This window comes from Typopeltis vanoorti, chromosome 13, assembly GCF_054136105.1.
Source record: "Typopeltis vanoorti isolate ZY-2024b chromosome 13, IOZ_Tvanoo_1.0, whole genome shotgun sequence".
In the NCBI taxonomy this organism is placed as follows: domain Eukaryota; kingdom Metazoa; phylum Arthropoda; class Arachnida; order Uropygi; family Thelyphonidae; genus Typopeltis; species Typopeltis vanoorti.
In genome coordinates this window covers 21,612,501-21,633,469 of record NC_143561.1, presented here as the reverse complement: position 1 = coordinate 21,633,469, position 20,969 = coordinate 21,612,501, and the positions used below count along the sequence as shown (strand labels likewise).

At 34.8% G+C, this 20,969-nt stretch overlaps 1 protein-coding gene across 4 annotated transcripts in view; it reads right to left on the bottom strand.

Moving 5' to 3' along the window:
* The window catches only part of LOC150099984 (tubulin monoglutamylase TTLL4-like), a 548,120-nt gene extending 528,739 nt beyond the window's left edge, over window positions 1-19,381 (bottom strand). For all 4 annotated transcript variants that reach the window (XM_090402675.1, XM_090402676.1, XM_090402677.1 and 1 more), the window contains exon 1: window positions 19,167-19,381. The gene's annotated coding sequence lies outside the window, so the exon portion shown is untranslated. The remainder of the gene's footprint in view (window positions 1-19,166) is intronic.
* Between the last annotated feature and the right edge of the window lie 1,588 nt (window positions 19,382-20,969).

Sequence of the window (20,969 nt, the reverse complement as noted above, 5' to 3'; positions counted from 1 at the left end):
TTCCTAACTAATTTAGTATAAGCTGCAGTACTTATTAGAAATTTCATTTCTGCTGATGTTATTATCCTTTGGTAATCTATTTTCTTCACTGTCCATGTATTGTTTCCATATAATATTTTGCAAAATCGTTGAATATTCTTAGTCTAGTATTTCTTTGTATCAAATCTCATCTTCCTTTTTCACTCTTTTACCTTGCGGTGTCAACGGTTTATTAATCATCGGACCTCAAACCATTCACAGGATAAGGTGGTCAGCCCTACATCCCGGTGTATCTTATGTCTATAGTGTTGAGTTCTCAAGTCCGGTTTGCCAGCTTTTGCGGGATGAAAAAACCCCAGGATAAACTGGGAAAAAAAAAAAACCTACTTTCCAGGCCCAAGACCAGCTAACTTGGCTATGGCTGAGGAAGATCTTCAGCTCCTCACGTCACCTATGGGAATCGAACTTAGGACACTCCTTCCCCAGCCACATGGTTGCGAAGTACACAGCCACTAGGCTAACTGCACAGACTCCTTGGTATCAAATTTGGCCTGAAAATATTATTAATCATGCCTATAGTTTTGGTGAATTTACTAATTTTATGTTTAGAATCTGTTTCTTCAATGTAACTTATATTACAACCAAGATAATTAAAATTATTAGCTTGCTCAATTGCTTTGTTGTTTAGAACTATTTTGCTTCTTATTGGTTCCCTTCCTTTAAATGCTATAACTTTTGTTTTTTCGGAGGATATTTTCATGCCATATTTGGTGACAATCTTGTCAAGATTGTAGAGAGCCAATTCATCTTCTGTGTTAGTGATTAAAAATGGTTATCTGCATATAATAATGTATTAAACAGTAATTTGTTTCATATTATGTAATATATATATATATGTATACATATTATGTAATATATATATATATATATATATATATATATATATATATATATATTGAAAAGACTGGAGATAGGCTGCATCCCTGTCTTACTTCTCTGTTTATTTTTATCCACTCTGTAGGTGTGCCTTTGGTTTTCACTGTTATGATGTTATTTTCATAAATATTGCCCACTGCTTTTATTAATTGTGGAGGTAATTCAATTTTAATTAATATTTCAAAGAATTTATTTCTTTTTTACTAAATCAAAGGCTTTTTCATAGTTACTTGGAGAGTGGTGAATGAGTGGAATAAGTTGCCAAAGTTTGTTGTGGGTGCCATGACTGTAAATGAGTTCAAAGCAAAGTATGACAGATACTGTGCGAATGCTAAATAGTTGTTCTTGATATTTGGCATTTTTAGGGGCTCCCTCGATGAGCCTAAGGACTCCTTGGAGTTGCCCATAATAATAATAATAATAATAATAATATGAGTGTTTAGGTTAAATTCTCTTTGTTTTTCAATTAACTATGTTAAAGTGAAGATTGAATCAATGCATGATTGACACTTCCTAAATCTGTTTTGTTTTTCTATTAACTATTTTTTGATATAGTTGTTTATTTTCTTTTTCAAGAGTGCTGTGTATATTTTATACCCAAAATAACAAACTTATTCCTCTGTAATTTGATTTATTGCTTTTTTTTGTAAATAGGTAAAATAATTGATTTTTTTTTATTTTTTAACAGCCATCCAGAGCTGTTCCTGATTAGCAGATTTAATAATCTCTGATGTAGTTTTAAGTTAGCATATTTAAATATTTCTAATTTATTCCATCATTACCAGGTGCTTTCTTATTTTTAAAAATATTTCTTTAAAAAATAAGAAATTTTAAAAATTAAAAAAAAAAATAATAAGAAAGCACCTGGTAATGATGAAATAAATTTAGAATTATTTAAACATGCTAGCTTAGAACTACATCAGAGATTATTAAATCTGCTATTAAAAAAAGAGAGAGACCTGTGTAGCTCAGTGGAAATGATGCTTGCATCCTCTGTGCTTGGTCGCTCAAAGTTAGACTTACGTTCAAGTCTAGTCACCGAATAGAGGAACTTTTTCTAAGCCTATCTTTGACCAGTTCCTGAATAAGTCGATCTCTGGCACAGGCAAGCGAGTTTTTTCTCCTGGAAACTTGGGTTTTTTGTCCCGTAAACTCAAGAAAAATCGACCGTAGTACCCACATTATTTTCAGACAGTAACATATCCTGTTAAGGTTAGGTACCAAGAGATGGCAGCACTTGCTTGCTAGTGTCTTCGTCAGTGGCCACCTATAATTAGTGATAGACATGGGCCAGTTATCTCTGATTGGCTACTGGTGGAGATTGAACTAGCCACTCAGTCTCCAAAAGCTAGATAGGGTATAAAGGCCTTGCCCATCCCCTAAAAGGGAATAAAAGACGTTAGGTGATTTATTTTTAAAAATAATGTAAGCAAATAAAATTTGCATGTGAAGTATCTTCATAACCAGGCTATTTGTATACAGTAGCTAATGATATTCATTAGCCATTAACTGCCACACATTAATTGCCTTAGTATCCCAAAACATATACTCGAAAGGATGTGTACTTTGTATTATGGGATACTAAAGCAATTAATGTGAAGTCATTAGCCATTATATAAAGTAGCCTAGTAGTGAAGATACTTCACATGCAAATTTGTTTGCTTACATTTGGATAAGACTATACAAGAATATAATTTCTTGGAATTTAATTTATAATTGAATTTATAACAAGTAAAAAAACTTTCAACAACTTGCTCTAATCCAGAATATCTCAATACAAGTAGTGAAAAGGTATAACACCTTTTCACTACTTGTATATAGGAAATATATGACTACTACATTACTTCAACATTCATATCTCTTTTAGATCTGACTCCCACAGGTCAAGTTCCCACTAATGACATTTTAATAATGTTCGTCTTCAGGCTTGATTCTAGGGAGAAGAGCTGTTCTGCTTGGTGGCAAGATTTTGCTGCCATTGAGTAGAGTCACTAATGAGAGTTTGAAGTGAGTGGTGATCCTTTTGGGTCACCCAGTGAGATTTAGAGTGATTTCTTAAATCAGCGCTTCCCAAACTGTGGGCCGCGGTCCCCTTGGGAGCTGTTAGTTTTGTTGAGGGGGCCGTGAAATAATGAAAACAAATTAAAAATGTTTTAGGACTAAGTGTGCCATGTCAAATGTCTATATAAGATGCTAAAAATGTAATATTTGCATTTCATTTTTGCGATATTCGCTTTGTACGTTTTCTATTGAATATAAATACAATAAATATTATAATAATATTTATTATAATATGATTTATTATGGGGGCCGTGAAATATTTTAATTTTTCCAAGGGGGCCTTTATATCCATAAGTTTGGGAAGCACTGTCTTAAATCACTCAGTGTTTGGAGACAGGTATCCCCTGCATTTTAACAGTACCTCAATAAAGCTCAAAACTGATCTGGACAATGGCTCTTTCCATAAATGTATAGCATGATACACACCTGAAAGGATGTGGGCATTGCATTATGGGATACTAAGTTAATTAACATGAAGTCATTAGCCACTATATCCAACACATTTGTGTGTTAAGTATCTTCAAGTGCAAACTTAGTTTGCTTACAAGTGAATAAAGGATTAAACAATAATATAATTTCTTGGCATCTTTAATTGAATTTATAACCATTGATTTTGTACTATTCCAGCTTTGGTAATTCTGTTGTCTATTTCCATATTTAATTAATTTAATTAAATATGGAAGTGTAAATAAACAAAGTTTGCACCTGAAGTATCTTCAGGACTGAGGCAACTCGTGGTAAAGGTGGGCTAAGCTCTCTCATCACCACTGTCCTAGTATCTCCCATAATGCAAAGCACATCTCCTTGCAGACATGTATAATGCCATGCATTAAGGGAAGGGTCATTACCCAGACCGGTTTCGACCTTTATTGAGGTCTCGTCAGTGGGAGCCAGACCTAGAGGTGGTGATGCTAAGGTGGAAGCAATGGAGAAATCATATTTACCTATACGATTTGCTAAAAGGTGTCTCACCTTATTATTAAATTACTCTGGATTTAGAGAAAGATTTTGGAAGTTTTTTTTTCCATGGCTTTTTCTACTTCAAGCATTGATATATTGTATTCTTGGTAAACATTTTGTACCACCATGCTGTCACTGCTTATTTCATTTAGCAATCTTTCAAGGTAATCACTCCAGATATATACAACATTTTTATCTTCAGTTTTCATGTTAATGTATTATCTTTAATTCCTTTTATATTACAATTTCCCCCACTGCTGAGCTTTTTTAATTGCCTCCAGAATATTTTACCATTCTATAGCCTACTATATTACTATTCATTTAAATATCTTTCCAATATTTATTATTATTATTATTATTTGATGCTTCCAGGGAGTCAATGACTCATTGAGGAAAGCTATAAATCACCCAAATCAGCTGTCATACCTTTTCTTAAAATTCATTCACACTATATGCACTCACTATCCCACATACTTACTGCTCTGTGAGAGAAAAACCTAACTCTTACCCCCTTTCTTGAATGCAAACAAACTTAACTATCAAGGATGCCCTGTTGTGTTCTCTCCCCACCCTCTATATAATGAAAAATTTCATCAGACAATACCCTATAACACCCATTCAGAAGTTTATAGACGTCTATCATATCGACCCTCTTTCTCTTGTTAACGCTATAATCATATAGACTCTATATGATTATAGAGTCTATAATCCATATACTCGCAATGTCTTCATAATCTAAATACCATAATCCAGATATAATCTTTGTAACTTTTCACTGCATTATTTCTTCAGTTTTTTATCACCTTGGAATCTGGGAGACTAAATCCACACACAATAATCCAGGTGAGGTCTTATCAATGTCTCATAAAGAGGCAAAATGACTTCCTTATCCTTACATGTCAAGGTTCACTTCAACACTGCAATTATTCCCCGAGTTGTATTTGCAACTTTTAGTATGCAACTTCTGAACTTCAAATTCCTATCCACCATTACGACAAGATTCCTAGCCTCACCAGTTTCTTGTAGCATAACTCCGCTAACATAATATACCACTGAAAATCTCATCATGCTAAAGTGCACAACTTTACACTTACTTGCAATAAACTGACAGCCATTTTCTTTTGGCCAAATTTCCAGCTTATTCAAAATATTTGTAAGTGCTGGATATCAGTAGCATCCCTGATTGCATTGCCAATCTTGTATATATTAGTAAACAATTGCACATCACCTGTTAAATCCTTCCTAATGTCATTAATGTATACATTGAACAACAAGGACTGAATCCTGAGGTACACCAATGGTCACCTTAAATCTGGCAGATACACACCCACCATATATCACTTTTTGATATCTGTTTGTCAACCATCCACTAATCCAAGTCAAGAGTTTATATTAAAATCCCATATTTTCCAGTTTATGCAACAGCCTTTTGTGTGGTATCCTATCAAATGCCTTAGCAAAATCCAACATTACATAGTGTATCCATTCCCTTTATCCAACTCGGCCATAAAATTGTTATAAAATATGAGCAAATTACTAAAACATGACCATCCTTTAGTAAACCCATGCTGCTGCTAGCCTCTTTGTCTACCCATTTCTGTATGTGAGTTCTTACCAACTTCTCTAAAAACTTCACTACTGCACCAGAATTACTGATAGGTCAGTAGTTAGGCACATCAATTTTTACACCACACTTGTACAAAGAAATTATCATACATTCTTTCCATTCCTGAGCTGAGTCTCAGGTTACAAAACATGCAAAAAGCCTAGGCAATTTGGCTGAACATTCCTTTAGCAAAACGTGCTGATATTCCATCTGTGCCTATTGACAAATTCTTACCCATGTTATGCAACAGCTGTTTAACCTCATTTTCATGCACTTGAACTCTCCATCCAACATAGCTGTAGCACCATGTTACATACACCTGATTGATATATCTTAGCAAAGTGAACAATCATTAATTAAACAATCTCATTAGCTTCTGACACTAGAGTACCATCTGCATTCAATAAAGTTATTTTTCCACATTCATTCTTTCTTTTGCTTGCAGCATAATGATAAATTTCTTTAGGATTGCCTTTAGCCATAGCCAATTTCTTTTCATACTGCGATTTAGCTTTCCATACAGTAATTGTAACTTTTCTGGCCTGAGCTTTATATATTTCATAACTCCTCATACTCTTATTCTCATGATTTTCTTTCCACATCATCTTCTTGTGGATCTCATGCTTAATAAAGTTGCACATCCATTTCACTCCCAACCTATTAATTCTTCAAGCATCTCATTTTCTGTTTCTACCAAAGTCTTCCCATTATTTTGTTTAGCAAGTTTTACATAGTGGTTCACTTTCTTACATTTTTTTTCTCTGTATTCTCTCAGAACACAAGTTGACTTACCTGCCAGGTACTCTCGATACACTTTCTTCTTCTTCTTTTCCTTGACTGCCTCTTTAACTTCCTGAGTCCATCATGGAGTTGTAATTTTTCTATCCTTGCAGACAACCTTACCACCTGTCTCTCTCTGGTTGAATCAAGCAATCAAATCATAATAATCAGGACTGTGATACCACAGGATCTTAGCCATAACATGCTAACAACAAATCACACTTATTTTAATAGAGATTAATAATATAGCTACTGCTATATTATTAATGGTTAAAATTGAATTCTCTAAGCTTGTAAAACAGGATGTAGTCTTGATGCAGCTCCTTTCCTCCATTAGAGATGAAGCCAGTATAATAACGATTGATCAAATTAGTGTTTCTTTGGCATACCATTTGAATGGTAATAGAACTTGTTTCTCTTTCTCTCTCTCTCTGTGCATGTCCACTCTCTACATGACCTTAATATGAAGGTCAAAACACTGGGAAATTAAAGTTATTACTCTTAGCAGGCAAGCAGTCTATAATTTTATCAGAATGAAAACTACTGGCCAATATCAATATCCATCCATATAGAGCAGCTCCAAACTTATCAAACTAACTCCTCATCATCATCTTCCTTCACCAGAGTTTCCTATGGTACATTCTTCTCATGACAACATTGTTTTGTTGACTTTTGTGGAATTTTTATGAACAACTGTTTAACATAATCAACTGTTTCCTTTCTCACACATGGTTGGCTGGGACTCACAGATGCAATTAGTCTGCTGCAATTTATGATACAGCAATCCCTCAATTAATGCGCCCCCAATTAATGCGTCATTTTTTTCGATATTCAAATTCGATTAGTGCGCCTATATACATCTTAAAAATAACTGTTACAGATTTCAAAAATTTTCTATCCATACATTTTTTATGGCTAACTATTTTAAAAAATCACTCACCAGAATAAAATAATTTAGTTACTGATTTAAAATATTTCACAAAGTTATTTTTAATGGCATACTACACTACTTCCATGTACGCTATGTTCCAAATTTACTGCCAAAATTTATGTTGTCTGCTTTACATAGCATTTTGCTGACCATATCTCGTGCAATTGTTTTCCATACTTTTTTATTTTAAATTATTTTCCTAACCTTTAATCATGAGAAAAAGAATTAGTGAGTAAAAAACAGAAGTGTGAAAATGATTCAAAAAGTAATCTGAGTGGAAGAAAAACTTGAAATAATAAAGAAAAATGACCAAGGCGAGTCCAGAGCAAAGATAGGACAGGAACACAAAAATGGGTAAATCAACTGCTGAATACAAAGAGAAAGGTAAGGCTGCTTGAAGTTCATCATGCATGCACTGAAAATCAAAGTATTATAATGATTGAATTAGAGAGGCTTCTTTTTACACAGATCGAAGATTGTAACCAAAAACAGATCCCACTAAACACTGGCCTTATTAAATCAAAAGCATTGTCTCTTTGTACCCGGGAAAGAAAGGGCTATCAATGATGGAAAAGAAGAATTCCACATTAGTGCTGGGTGATTTGAGGATTTCAAAAAGAGAAATAGCCTACATAATGTTCTAATCACAGGCGAAGCTGCAACTGCAGATAAGGAGATTATCCAGAGATTTTGAAGAAAATTGTGTAAGGGGATTATTGTGATCAAAAATATTTAATGTCAATGAAACAGGCCTTTTTTTTTTTTTTTTGGAAGCAAATGCCTTCCAAGACTTTTCTAGTCAAATCAGAGAAATCTCAGCCTGGTTATAAAGTCGCAAAGTCGAATGAAATTACTGCTAGCAATCTGTGAGCTATTTGGAAGCACATTCTTCCACATTGTGCAAATGATTTGAGGCTTTTCAAATTAATCTAATTAATTAAATCTCATTCTGAGAAGTTGAGTGATTCCGACCTGCTAAATTTAGATGCACAGCGGGAAGATCCTGAAGAATATGAAGAAAATTTAATCACTGACAAGCCTAATGAGATTTTACAGAAACAATTTGAAAATATTTTTCATACAATCAAAGTTTTTAAGCAGTAATGCTTAGAGACTGATCCTGGTGAAAAGAGAACCAGTAAAATTTGCAGGGAAGAAGAAATAGGGCCATACTGTCAGTTGTATGAAAAAAAAGAAACAGAATGCCCGCCAAACTACGTCAGGCCAATTCTTTGTTAAGAAGTAGAATAATAAATTTATATTCTGAATATGTTTTATTTGTCTTTTAGCTTCATGGTTTTCCTTTAACTAGGCCCTGAGACATACCCTAATTTTTCTATAAAAAAATTAAGGGTCAAAAAAGAAATCTGAGGAACGAATTATACATTTTCCCATAGGTTGTTATATTCCATTAGTGCATTTTCAATTAATGTGCCTGTTTTAAAGAACACATTAATCGAGGGATTGCTGTACTGATTACAGTTTCTGAGCATTTAGAAGGAAGTGTGAAAAGAATCCTCAATTGACAAATGGAGGATTCTTTTCACACTTCCTTCTAAATGCTCAGAAACTGTCTTCCTTACTATCCTGACAAAAGATACATTACCACGTCTTTCCTCAGGTGCCTATCAAGTATCCCGCTCGTCTTATCTTCACTACATTGAACAGACTGGCCATTATGCCTTTATTAGAATTGAAGAACATCAATTCAAATTCCTTCTGTCAGCATATAAAAGAAAGAAACTCGAGGTCAAAGAGTGTTGATCTGGTTATAGTGTCAGATGGGATTTTAGTTAAAGATGTAACTATTCTGCTTCCAATTGGTGAGAGTCATGTAGTACTCACTTGGGAAGTGGCAAAGAAAAGGTTACATGCTGAACTACAAAGCATGAAATTATGACCATCTCAAGAGTATGCTGGATGGAAAGGATATTGACAGTGCATGGGAAGTGTTTAAAAAATACTTAAAGCGATATCAGAATGTGTCCCTAGAGTTCGAAGAATAAATACGGCAGGAATGAAATGGATGTGTGATCTAATTAAGCAAGAGATTCGTAATGAAAGGAATACTGTGTGCTTATATAAGGATGATGTCAGATATGAAAATTATAAGAATCAGGCCAGAAGAATCCCAATTGTTGTATGGTAAGCTAAGCCTGAGTACAAAAAGAAACCGGCTCTGTAAGCTGAAGAGAACCCAAAAGAATTCTATCATTATGCTGCAAGTAAAAGAAAGATGAATATGAAAGAATAACACTACTGAGTGCAGATGGTATGGAGGTAACGGATGAAGAAGAGATTGTTCAACTGAGTTCCCATTTTGCTAAAAGCCATCAACCTGACGTATGCAACACTGAGCACACTGCTACTGCTTCACAGCAAGAAGAAACTTGTTTATGAGGAACAGGTACTAGAGTTACTAACAGGCTTAATAAGAATTTGGCAATTGGACTGATATGATAACAGCACACATGCTAAAAGAGTGTTCAACTGAACTGGCTATTCCTTTTTACCAGGCTACATAATTTGTCTTGAAACAGAGAAGATTTCACAGGAGTGGAAAGAATGTATAGTAATTCCATTGCACATAGTGGTGTAAAATCTGATGTGTCCAACTATCAACCTATCAGTATCTCTGGAAATGGTAGCGAAGATTTTGGAAATGTTTATTAGGGTTTGCATACAAGAATGGGTTGACAGAGAAACTATACTTTTTTAATGAACAGCATGGGTATACTAAGGAAAAGTAATATTTCAGCAACTTGACTCCACACTGCAATAATCTTATCATTGAGTTAGACAAGGGGAATGGATACACCATGATAGTTTTAGATTTTGCTGAGGCTTTTAACAGAATACAGCATAGAAGACTGTTGCATAAATTGGAGAAAATGGGATTCTATTATAAATTACTGGCATTGATAAGAGGATGACTATCTGACAGATATCAAAAAGTGGCATATGACAGGGGATGTGAGCCTTCAAAATTTCAGTTAATCACTGGCATGCCACAAGGATCAGTCTCTGGTCCACTGCTATTCAATCTTTATATTAATGACATTGGAAAGAATTTGACATGCAACATACAGCTATTTGTTGGAAGTTTTTTCCACTTGGTTAGACTATAATAAATTTAGTTTAATCCTTTATCCAAGTGTAAGCAAACAAAGTTTGCACCTGAAGTATCTTCAGGACTGAGGCAACTTGTGGTAAAGGTGGACCAAGCTCTCATCACTACTTGTCTTAGTATCTCCCATAATGCAAAGCACATCTCCTTACAGACATGTATAATGCTAAGCATCAAGGGAAGGGCCACTACCCAGACAGGTTTCAACCTTTATCAAGGTCTCGTCAGTGGGAGCCAGACCCAGAAGTGGTGATACTAAGGCGGAAGTAATGGAGAAGTCATATTTACCTATACAAGTTGCCAAAAGGTGTCTCACCTTATTATTAAATTACTTTGGATTTAGAGAAAGATGTTGGAAGTTTTTTTCCCACTTGGTTAGACTATAATAAGGTTAGACAAAGTTTGCACCTGAAGTATCTTCAGGACTGAGGCAACTGGTGGTAAAGGTGGACCAAGCTCTCATCACTACTTGTCTTAGTATCTCCCATAATGCAAAGCACATCTCCTTGCAGACATGATAAGGAAATTAAGGGAACATGATATGCATTAAGGGAAGGGCCTCTATTACTTCTCCATTACTTCCACCTTAGTATCACCACCTCTGGGTCTGGCTCCCACTGACGAGAACTCAATAAAGGTCGAAACCGGTCTGGATAGTTGCCCTTCCCTTAATGAATAGCATTATACATGTCTGCAAGGAGATGTGCATTGCATTATGGGAGACACTAAGACAAGTAGTGATGAGAGCTTGGTCTACTTTTACCACGAGTTACCTCAGTTCTGAAGATACTTCAGGTGCAAACTTTGTTTGCTCACACTTGGATAAAGTGTCAAACTAAATTTATTATACAGCTATTTGCTGACAATGCAAAGATAGATACGATAATACGAATGCAGCTGATCTGCAGTACTTACAGAATAATTTGAATAGGCTGGAAGTATGGACGTGAAGATGGTTGTCATTTTCAATATTAGTAAATGTAGTGATGCACTTTGATTCTTCTTCTTCTTCTTCTACAGCTTCTCCCACTTAAGTGGGGTCACTGTTGATAACGAGTCTCCTCCACACCTTCCTGTCTTGGGCTGTCACCACATCCAAGTTCTTCATCTTCAAGTCCTCTTCTACCAGCTCCCTCCATCTCTTCTTTGGCCGCCCACGCTTCCGCCTTCCTTGCACATCCATCTGCATGACCTTTCTTCCCACATATTCGTCCTCCCTCCTCATCACATGACCAAACCATCTCAACCTTGCCTCCTGTATTTTTGCTCCTAAGTTCGTAACTTTCACTGTTCCCCTGACAGTCATTTCTCAGATGATCCTTTCTGGTCACACCGCACATCCACCTAAGCATTCTCATCTCTGCTACTTCCATCCTGCTGATGTTATTTTTCCTCAGGGCCACAGTTTCTATAGCATATGTCATAGATGGCCTCACTACTGTCCTATAAATTTTGCCTTTCAGATTGATCGGCACCCTCTTATCGCATAACACTCCAGCCATCTCCCTCCAGTTCCTCCAACCCGCTTGTATCCTGCATCCCACTTCCTTCTCAGCTCCTCCATCTTCTTCCACTGTTGAACCTAAGTATCTAAAGTCTCTCACCTTCCTGATGACATTTCCTTCCAGCTCCAGATCTGTCTCCTGGCCACCGCCCACTGCGCAACACATATACTCTGTCTTACTTCTGCTCAGTCTCATACCTCTCTCTTCCAGTACTTTTCTCCATCTTTCCAGTTTAGTTTCCGCTTCTTCTCTTGAATCCACACACAGCAAGATGTCATCTGCATATAACATTGTCCAAGGTGTGCATCTTCTCTCACCTCCTCTGTTACCACCTCCATCACAATATTAAACAGAAACGGACTTAATGCTGACCCTTGATGTAAGCCAACTGTTACTTGAAAACTTTCTGTCTGTCCCAAACAGGTCCGAACACTTGTCTTCACATTTCTGTACATTTCCTGCACCAACCTGACATATTTCTCCGGCACCTTCTTCTCCCTCAGACACCTCCAGACTTCTTGCCTTGGCACTCTATCGTATGCTTTGATGCACTTTGATGTAATTAGATATTTAATGTTCTATTATATATTGGTGGGATTATGCTAGAAGAAACTGATCAAGCTGGTTTTGGTCAGATAAGAAACTGTTAAAACATTAGCTTTATGAAATGTATACAACCCAAAAATGACACAAAAAATAACTAAAACTATCCCTAGACAAACGACAAACATATTAAGACAAATTAGGAGTAACTATTTCAGTTTTCTTCAAACTTTTCTATTGTACTTGATGCTGTCCAAATTCATGCAAAAATAAGTAACAGATAAAAAAAAGGCCCCACTTAATGTATTTCTTCATAATACAGAAAGGACTGAAATGAGAATAAATAAGATGGCAATTTTTAGTAGCATCTGTCGTCTTCTTGGACACAGGTAGGTTAACGAATAATTTCCAAGCTGCAGAATAAATATCAGTGAGGCAGGAGCATGTGAAAACAGGTAAGAATAATCTGATTTAGTAAATATTATATAATATGGTTGTCATTTTCAAATGTTAGAAAATGTAGTCATGCACTTTGATATAATGTGCATGACTTTCTCAAGACATTTCATAACAAGAATCAATATGCTGATTATCTGGAGTTCTGAAGTGATAAATAAAAATCATCTACCATGAAGTTTCTCGTGTCACAAAATTCAAACTTTTAGGCTGTTAACTGATTACAAAGCAGAAGTCATCAGCTCATTCTGGAAATAGTTATTAAACATTGTAATAACACAATTCAGAGCATTCCAAAGCATTTAAAGTTCTAAGGAAGGCTTTACTTGTGTCAATGTGAAACTGAAAATCCTAAAAACAATCTTGTGGATGATGTACTTCAAAGAGGTTGACTAAAGGCAAGAGTCATAAAAACTGCCAGTAGACTACAATTTATAGGAAATAAATTGTTAAGGTTCAAGTTTTCTAAATTATATAGAATAATATTCATTACAATAAGAACTTTTATATTGATAAGGCAATCCCACCCACCCCCTCCCCAAGCTTGGTTAGGAAGGATTAAATTATAATATACAAGAAGTTTAATCCTTAATGGTACATCCACCTTGTCACAGTAAGGAGGGTTGGGAGTTTTGTGTAAGGAGGGTTACCTTACCAAGTAAAAACTTTTTACTTGGTAAAAAGTATGCAACTGTATACTTTTTACCTGAGTATACAACTCAGACACTTCAACTGGAAAATTCATCAGACAGAAACAATAGAAAATAACCAGGAAAGGATAAAAGGAAATGATTAGAAACCTCAGACATTTTAAAAGTAGTCACATGGAATGTACAAAGCATAAAATAACAGAATTAGAATTAGTAAAACAACTAAAAATTAAAAATATTAATATAACTGTGATAATCCATCCATCCATCCATCTTCAAGGCCCACCTTTCCTAATTGGGTTGTGGGAGCAGCAGCTGCAAGAGGGACTTCCAATGATCATGATCCTCCGCCACCAGGCTCAGGTGTTCTTGGGACTCCCAGACTTGTCCACCCAAGGTTTTGGATATAATCTATCCAGTGAGTCCTTGGCCTTCCATGTGGCCTCCCACCCCTCTGGCTTGGCAAAGGGGGCCAGCTGGGGAAGCCTCTCTTGTGGCATTCTGACCAGGTGCTCGTACCATCCTAACTGTGATCTCTCAACACGGAGAAGCAGCACTTGAATATTGAGGATTTCCCAAATTGCAGAGCTTTTGACCCTATCGAATCTTGTCAGCCCTGCAATCCCTTGAAGAAACCTCATTTCAGCCGCTTGGATTCGTGTCTGCATTCTTTCAGTCATTACCCAGCTCTCATGACCATAGGCGAGAATGGAGACAAACTGTACTGAAGATGGCCATCTTTGCCTTCTGGCTTAACTCCCGCTTCAATACTACCAAACAGACAAGCTCCTGCAATATTGAGGGATATTAAAAGTACTATATTATATCCACAATATTAAAAGTACTTGGGAAAAAAAATTAAATATTAAAAATAAAAACATTAAAAATTTGGAAGAAAACCAAATGGCATACAAATAATTCCTTCAAAAACAAGGAAACAAAAGAAATATACAAAAACCAAAAGAAATATAGTTGAAATCATAATACAGAAAGCTCACCAACAGATTTCTATATTACGGTTTTTAATAAATCTGTCCGAAATGGCTTCTTCAGACAGATTTATTAATAGAATAGAAGACATACATGGAAGACAAAACATAGCCTACAAAATATTAGGGATATTAAAGAATTAAGAAAGAGATACAGCACAAATCAACATAATACAAGAAAAACAATGGATAGAACATTCTAAGAATTTATGGTATGACCCAAATTTAATACCAAAAAACAATGAAGAAATCAGTACTGATGTAGAACCAATTAGATTAGAAGAACTAAAAGAAGCAATAAAGGTATCAAAAAATAGAAAAAACAGATTAGATGACATAAACACAGAGCTTTGGGAATATGGAGGGAATATTTACATCACATATTCTTTAATTAATATCTGTTGGAGGAAATGTGAGGTTCCATCAGATTGGTCAAAAGCTAAGGTTATACCTATATTTAAGAAAGGAGACATAGATGATTATGGAAATTAAAGAGTATTAAATACAACTTACAAAACAGTAAAATTCTGAATAAAAGACTGCAAAACAATCTACTCTCAGAAGAACAAATTGATTTCGGACATGGTTTTCAGACAATATTTGTGTGTTAAAACAAATTATTGAGAATAGACGAGAATTTAATTTAGAGACTCATATGGCCTTTATAAATTACACAAAAGCGTTTGCTAAAATGCACAGAGAAAAACTATGGAATATAATGAAAAAACAAGGATATCCATTAGATTTGGTATAAGGTATACAAAGTTTATATAAAAATAAAGAAATACAGTTAGGTAATAACTTTGCAGAAGTGCTGTATGCAGATGATCAGATTACATTATAAGACAAAGAAGATGACTTTTAAAAATCAGTTTTTGCAAAATATATGACTTCAATATTGATTTAACTTCAGTATCTTCCTTCTTTCCTGGATCTAGCTCCCTTAAATGGGACCTCAAAAAATATCAAAACTGTCTCAGTAGTGCACAGCAACATACATGTCCAAAAGTAAGTGCACGAGGGAGGGGGAGCTGAAAAGTTCTGATAAACACCTAAAACAAAAATGATATAAAAGCAACTGATAATAAGTTTTCTAGATCTGGAAAAGTAATATGAAAATGTGACAAGAGAAAAGCTGGTCAAAACACTTCATGGGAAATATGTAGAATAATGTGCAAGTTACATGGTTTTATCTCAATTCCTTCGTAGTGCTTATCACAACTTTTCAGCACATCCTCGTACTTTGTATTACAGACCGGACTGGTTGGCCAAGTGGCTATCATATATGCTCTCCAGCCAAGAAGCAGTGGGTTTGAATCTCATCAAGAGCATGGATGTTTGTGATTGTCCTACTAACCGTTTACTATATGTATTGTTGTAACCTGTGTCCTATGACCGTTAATGTCTTTGCAGCATAAAAATCAAATATAATTAATTTTGCTTTAAAGAATACTGAGGCAACCGACATAAGGTCAACGGCCTCTATATACAAGGAGTCTAGTTGCGAAGAAATTTCACATGCAAACTTTCATGTGGTGGAACTATTCATCAGCCACTATGATTGGAGGCATCAAGTGTAAAAAAAGTTCCATGTTTGGTCTTTAGAGCAAGGTTTCTGGATTATGTAAAAAATAAAACTTTTAGAAAAATACAACAGAAAATAATAAATTCCTTTTTCCTTTTCTCACAGTACTGATGTTTAATGAGTGAGTGCCACATAAAAACTGTTTGCTTATGGTAAAGAATTAAGCCAAAAATATTTTTGTCTATTATAATTTACTTGATAAGGCAAAGATTTTTACAGCATTTAATTCTGTATGGACTTTTTGTAAGTATAATTATTAAAAAAGAATTATATAAAATCTTATATTGTTTATATTAATTATATTGTTTATAAATTTTATATTAAATCTTATAAAGGATTCGTGCCAGGAAAAAGTACAATTAATGCAATATTATGAAATAAAAACTGTTATCGAAAGATCAACAGAAATAAATAATAACATATCTATGCTTTGTAGACTTTTAAAAGCATTTGACACATAAACCATGAAAAGTTAATAGAAATATTAAAGCACATTCAAACTGATACAAAAGACCTCAGAATAATAATAGAATTATACTGGAATCAGAAGACAAATTTTAAATGAATTAATAATTAAACAATTGATATCAAAATAGGAGTGAGACAAGGATGTATAATATCTCTTATACTTTTTAATATATACAGTGAAATGATAATGAAAGAATTTGAAGAAACTGAAATGGGAATAAAAATAAATGGCAATTAGAATTAACAATATTAGATTTGCTAATGATTTTACCTGTATAACAAAATCAAAAACAGAGTTACAAAATATGGTTGCAATACTAATTAAAAAAAAAAAAAGTAACAAAACAAATTTAAGAGTATCAACAGGATTCATTCAAAATATAAAGGCTTATAATTATTTAGATATAATGATTACAGAAGATGGAACAACAGTTATGGAAAGGAAATAAAATCAGGAATAGCTAAGGCAAAAGAAGCATTTTGGATTAATAAATTACTAATGACCTCTGGAATAAAGAAACAGACTAAATAAGAATAATAAAATCTTATGTATGGTACACACTGAATTATGGATGTGAATCATGGACATATACAAAATCCATAATCAGGAAATTGCAGGCCTTTGAGATGTGGAATTTGAGGTATTGAAGTTAATTCTGTATAACATTATATAAATCTAATATTATGCGAAAAAAATCTAATATGTGAAGTATTGTGTGCCTGTGCCTCGGCACATTATGGATTGGCTAGATGATCTCTTAGCACCTTCCTACATAAGAAATACGTTTGCAACCCTGATATGGCAAGTCAGGATTGGTATACTATGCTTTATTATTCAATTACACAGGATTAACCACCCAACCAGCCAGGACGTATATATACGTCCAAGTTACCGTGCATGCGAAGTGCATATTAAAATTGTAATATCATTGATATTACATTGAAATATGCGATGAATATGAAGTGTAGAGGAGTGATGTATTTTATCAATATTGGCGGCGACGTGGTTAAATTGAAGAATACTAAAGTGCTATATAAAAGTCATTACACAAAGAGAGACTGTATCTGGTATCAACAGCAGCAACCTCAATCATTATGGGTGTATTAGTTTACCAAAAATCTGTGAGGCAGCCATTTTCAAGTAATTTCCAACTTAATAGCTGTAAACTTTTTTTTTATCCAACATTGAAAGGTTCCAAATTAGGATATTTCTTATGTATATTCAGTTTTGTTTCCCTTGATAACTGATTCTAATCGATAACTAATTCTTTATATACTGTGGCAAACTGTTCTTACGATGATGGATAAACATCGGTTGAAATATTAGCAGCTGAATAAGTAAATTAGTAAATTTCTTATTTATTTTGTTCATGGATTGCATTTCTCCCAGCCTAGAAAAACTAGAAACCTGACTAACAAAAATAAACAACCTTAATCAGCCTAAACTACAGCTTACTAGATACATCATCCAACTTTGGCTTAACAGCAACCATTTCATCTCATACTAGAGAGAGGAAGTGATAAATAGAATCAAAACAGTCATCATGGAAGACCTTGGCAAGACACATTAAGAGGATCAGCAGGGAAACATCTCTGCAAATACTGGAGGAAAACTTACAAGGAAAAGATCACCTGGTAAACCAAGAATTTCTTGGGTTGATGATGTAAAGAAATGGATGGGTAACATGGGCTATTACAATATCAAAAGAATGGCAGAGGAATGGACACTCTGGCACACCACAATTGATAACCTTAAAATGGGAGAAGCTACTTATAAGATAATTCTCATAATCAGCTGTGTGACTTTATGCAATGTAAGATATTTTAAACGGTCAAAACTGAAGAACCTTCTTGTGTCTACAAATGAAACTAGCCTTTCCCTGGTGTATAATTAAGCAGGGTTATAAAAAAAAAAAAAACCTAACGCATCTAATTAACAACTTTCCTGTGAGAAGTATTATGGTGGAAATAATACTTCGTGTGCTTTGAATTACGGTTGAAGAAACCAAATTTCGGCTATAAGAATAACGTATTGTCTGTTAACAGTGGAATTTCATTTTCTGAACCTTTTTCGATGCCGGAAGAAACTCGGATTTTTCATCATGCAAAATAAACATACCATCAACAGAAAACCCTTTCCACTTCCGTATGAGAAAAACTGGCTAGCCTTCGGTTAAAAGTCGCATAAAAGTTTTTCGCGTCCTCAGCGGAGAATGCGAAATACCAATAAAAGAAAGAAGCTACACATAACGTGCAATTAATTAAAGAGAATAATAAAATACGGAATATCATCATCATGCTTGTCAAGGATTTAGGCCTGACTTCTAAGTCATCGTTGAATCTCTTAAGAGGACGTCCTGGCTTTTCTTTTTCTTAATGGTTTGTAATTTAAGACTGGCTTTGGTAATTTTTCTGTTACTGAAAATACCGAATATATCAAAAACATTATGAAATCCTTATTTCACATTGTTTACCTGCTGCCAAAAAAACTACCTGATAGCGGGAGTATAAATCTCAGCAGCTGAAATACTGAAAAATGCTGTAACTCCAGTTATAAATACATCTCTTACAAGATTAAAATAAAGCTTACCGTATAACTCTACGATTTTCATCTGCAATATTAAGAATTCAATTTCAATCATTTAAAATTTTATTAATTTATATGGGAAGTATTGTATTCCTCTAGTAGCTTTTAAAAGGGCCTTGCGTATTTAAACAAACAGTAAAGCCAATTCAAACAAAACTTTATGCAGTATCAAATAATAACAAAAATTTCAGATCCAACTCGTTTTTCCAATCAAGAATGCAAACAAATATACCGCCATGTTAATTCGAAGCGCCCTCATCAGGGAAAATGAAAGTTGCGAACACAGAAAAAATACATTTACACATACAAGAGTAAATAGTTGTTTATTATTATTAACATTTGACCTCCATGGAGTCAGAGAATTCCATGGAATTCGTAGCCTCAGCCTGGCTGCACTAACCAATCGGCCAACTGGCCGGCAAATAGGTGAATAAAATATACAATGAAATACGCATTTCGATTTGAAATTCACGGATTATCTTCAGTTAACTGATAATTCTAAATTAAAAAAAAAGAAGATAGAATAATAACGAAGGATGGATTTCGAAAGAGATACTAGTTGCATGCTAGAGTAAAATAGATGGCGCTGGTCATAAAGTTAATACATATTTAATTGTGTGTGACGCTTGCATCCTTCGCGCTAGACACCCGAAAATAGATTTATAGTTCAAGTCTTGTCGCCGACAGCAGGAACTTTTTCTAAGTCTTTCTTCGACCGATTCCCGAGTTAGTCGATCTATGATACGGCCAATCGGATTTTTCTCCCGGAAACTCTGGTTTTTCGTCCCGTACACTCAAAAAATAATAAAAAAAAAAACGACCGTAGAAACCACATTATTTCACACAGTAACATATCCTGTTAGGGTTACGTTCCAATAGATGGCAAAACTTGTTTGTAGGTCTCTTCATCCGTAAAAAAAAAAATTAAATTAAAAAACAGCTGACGCCTTTTTATTCCCGTATAAGGAGTAGGCAATGCTGTTTTAACACTATCTAACTTTTGGAGACTTAGTGGTCAGTTCAATCTCCACTGGTACCCAATCAGAGATAGCTGGCCCAAGACTATCATAATTAAGCGGCAGTCAGTGAAGAGAATGGCTCAATAAGTGCCGCCATCTTGTGATCCCCAACCCTAACACAATAAATTTAATTTCTGAAGTAGTGTGGCTTCTACGATCGATTTTCTTCAGTTTACGGAACGAAACTCCCGAGTTTCCGGGAGGAAAAAGCCCACTTACCAGTGCCAGAGATCGACTAACGCGGGAACCAGTCGAAAAAAGGATTAGAAAAATTGCCGACTAGACTCGAAACTAAATCTTGCTTCGTGCGAACTAGCGCCGTGGTGTGCAAACACCACATCGACTGGGCTACATAGGCTCTATGGCCGCCTATAATTAATGATAGATATGGGCCAGATTCTCTGATTGGCTATAAGTGTAGATTGAAATGCCCACTCAGTCTCCAAAAGCTAGATATATTTTAAAGATTTTGCCTAATCCCTATAAGGAATTAAATAAATTAACTAACAAAAAATTAAGACAATCGATCTCTTTCCCAGACAACCAGAATTTTCTCCCTAAAACTCGGGTTTTTCGTCCCATACACTTAAGAAAATCGACCGTAGAAATCACATTATTTCAGACAGTAACATATCCTGTGGATATGTTACTAGTGGATATTTTTCTAACCTTTTCTTCAACTAGTTTCCAAGACAGTCGATCTCTTGCCCAGATAACCGGATTTTTCCGCATGAAACTGTTTTTTTTTTCGTCCCATAATCTCAAAAAATCGACACCTTTCACCAGT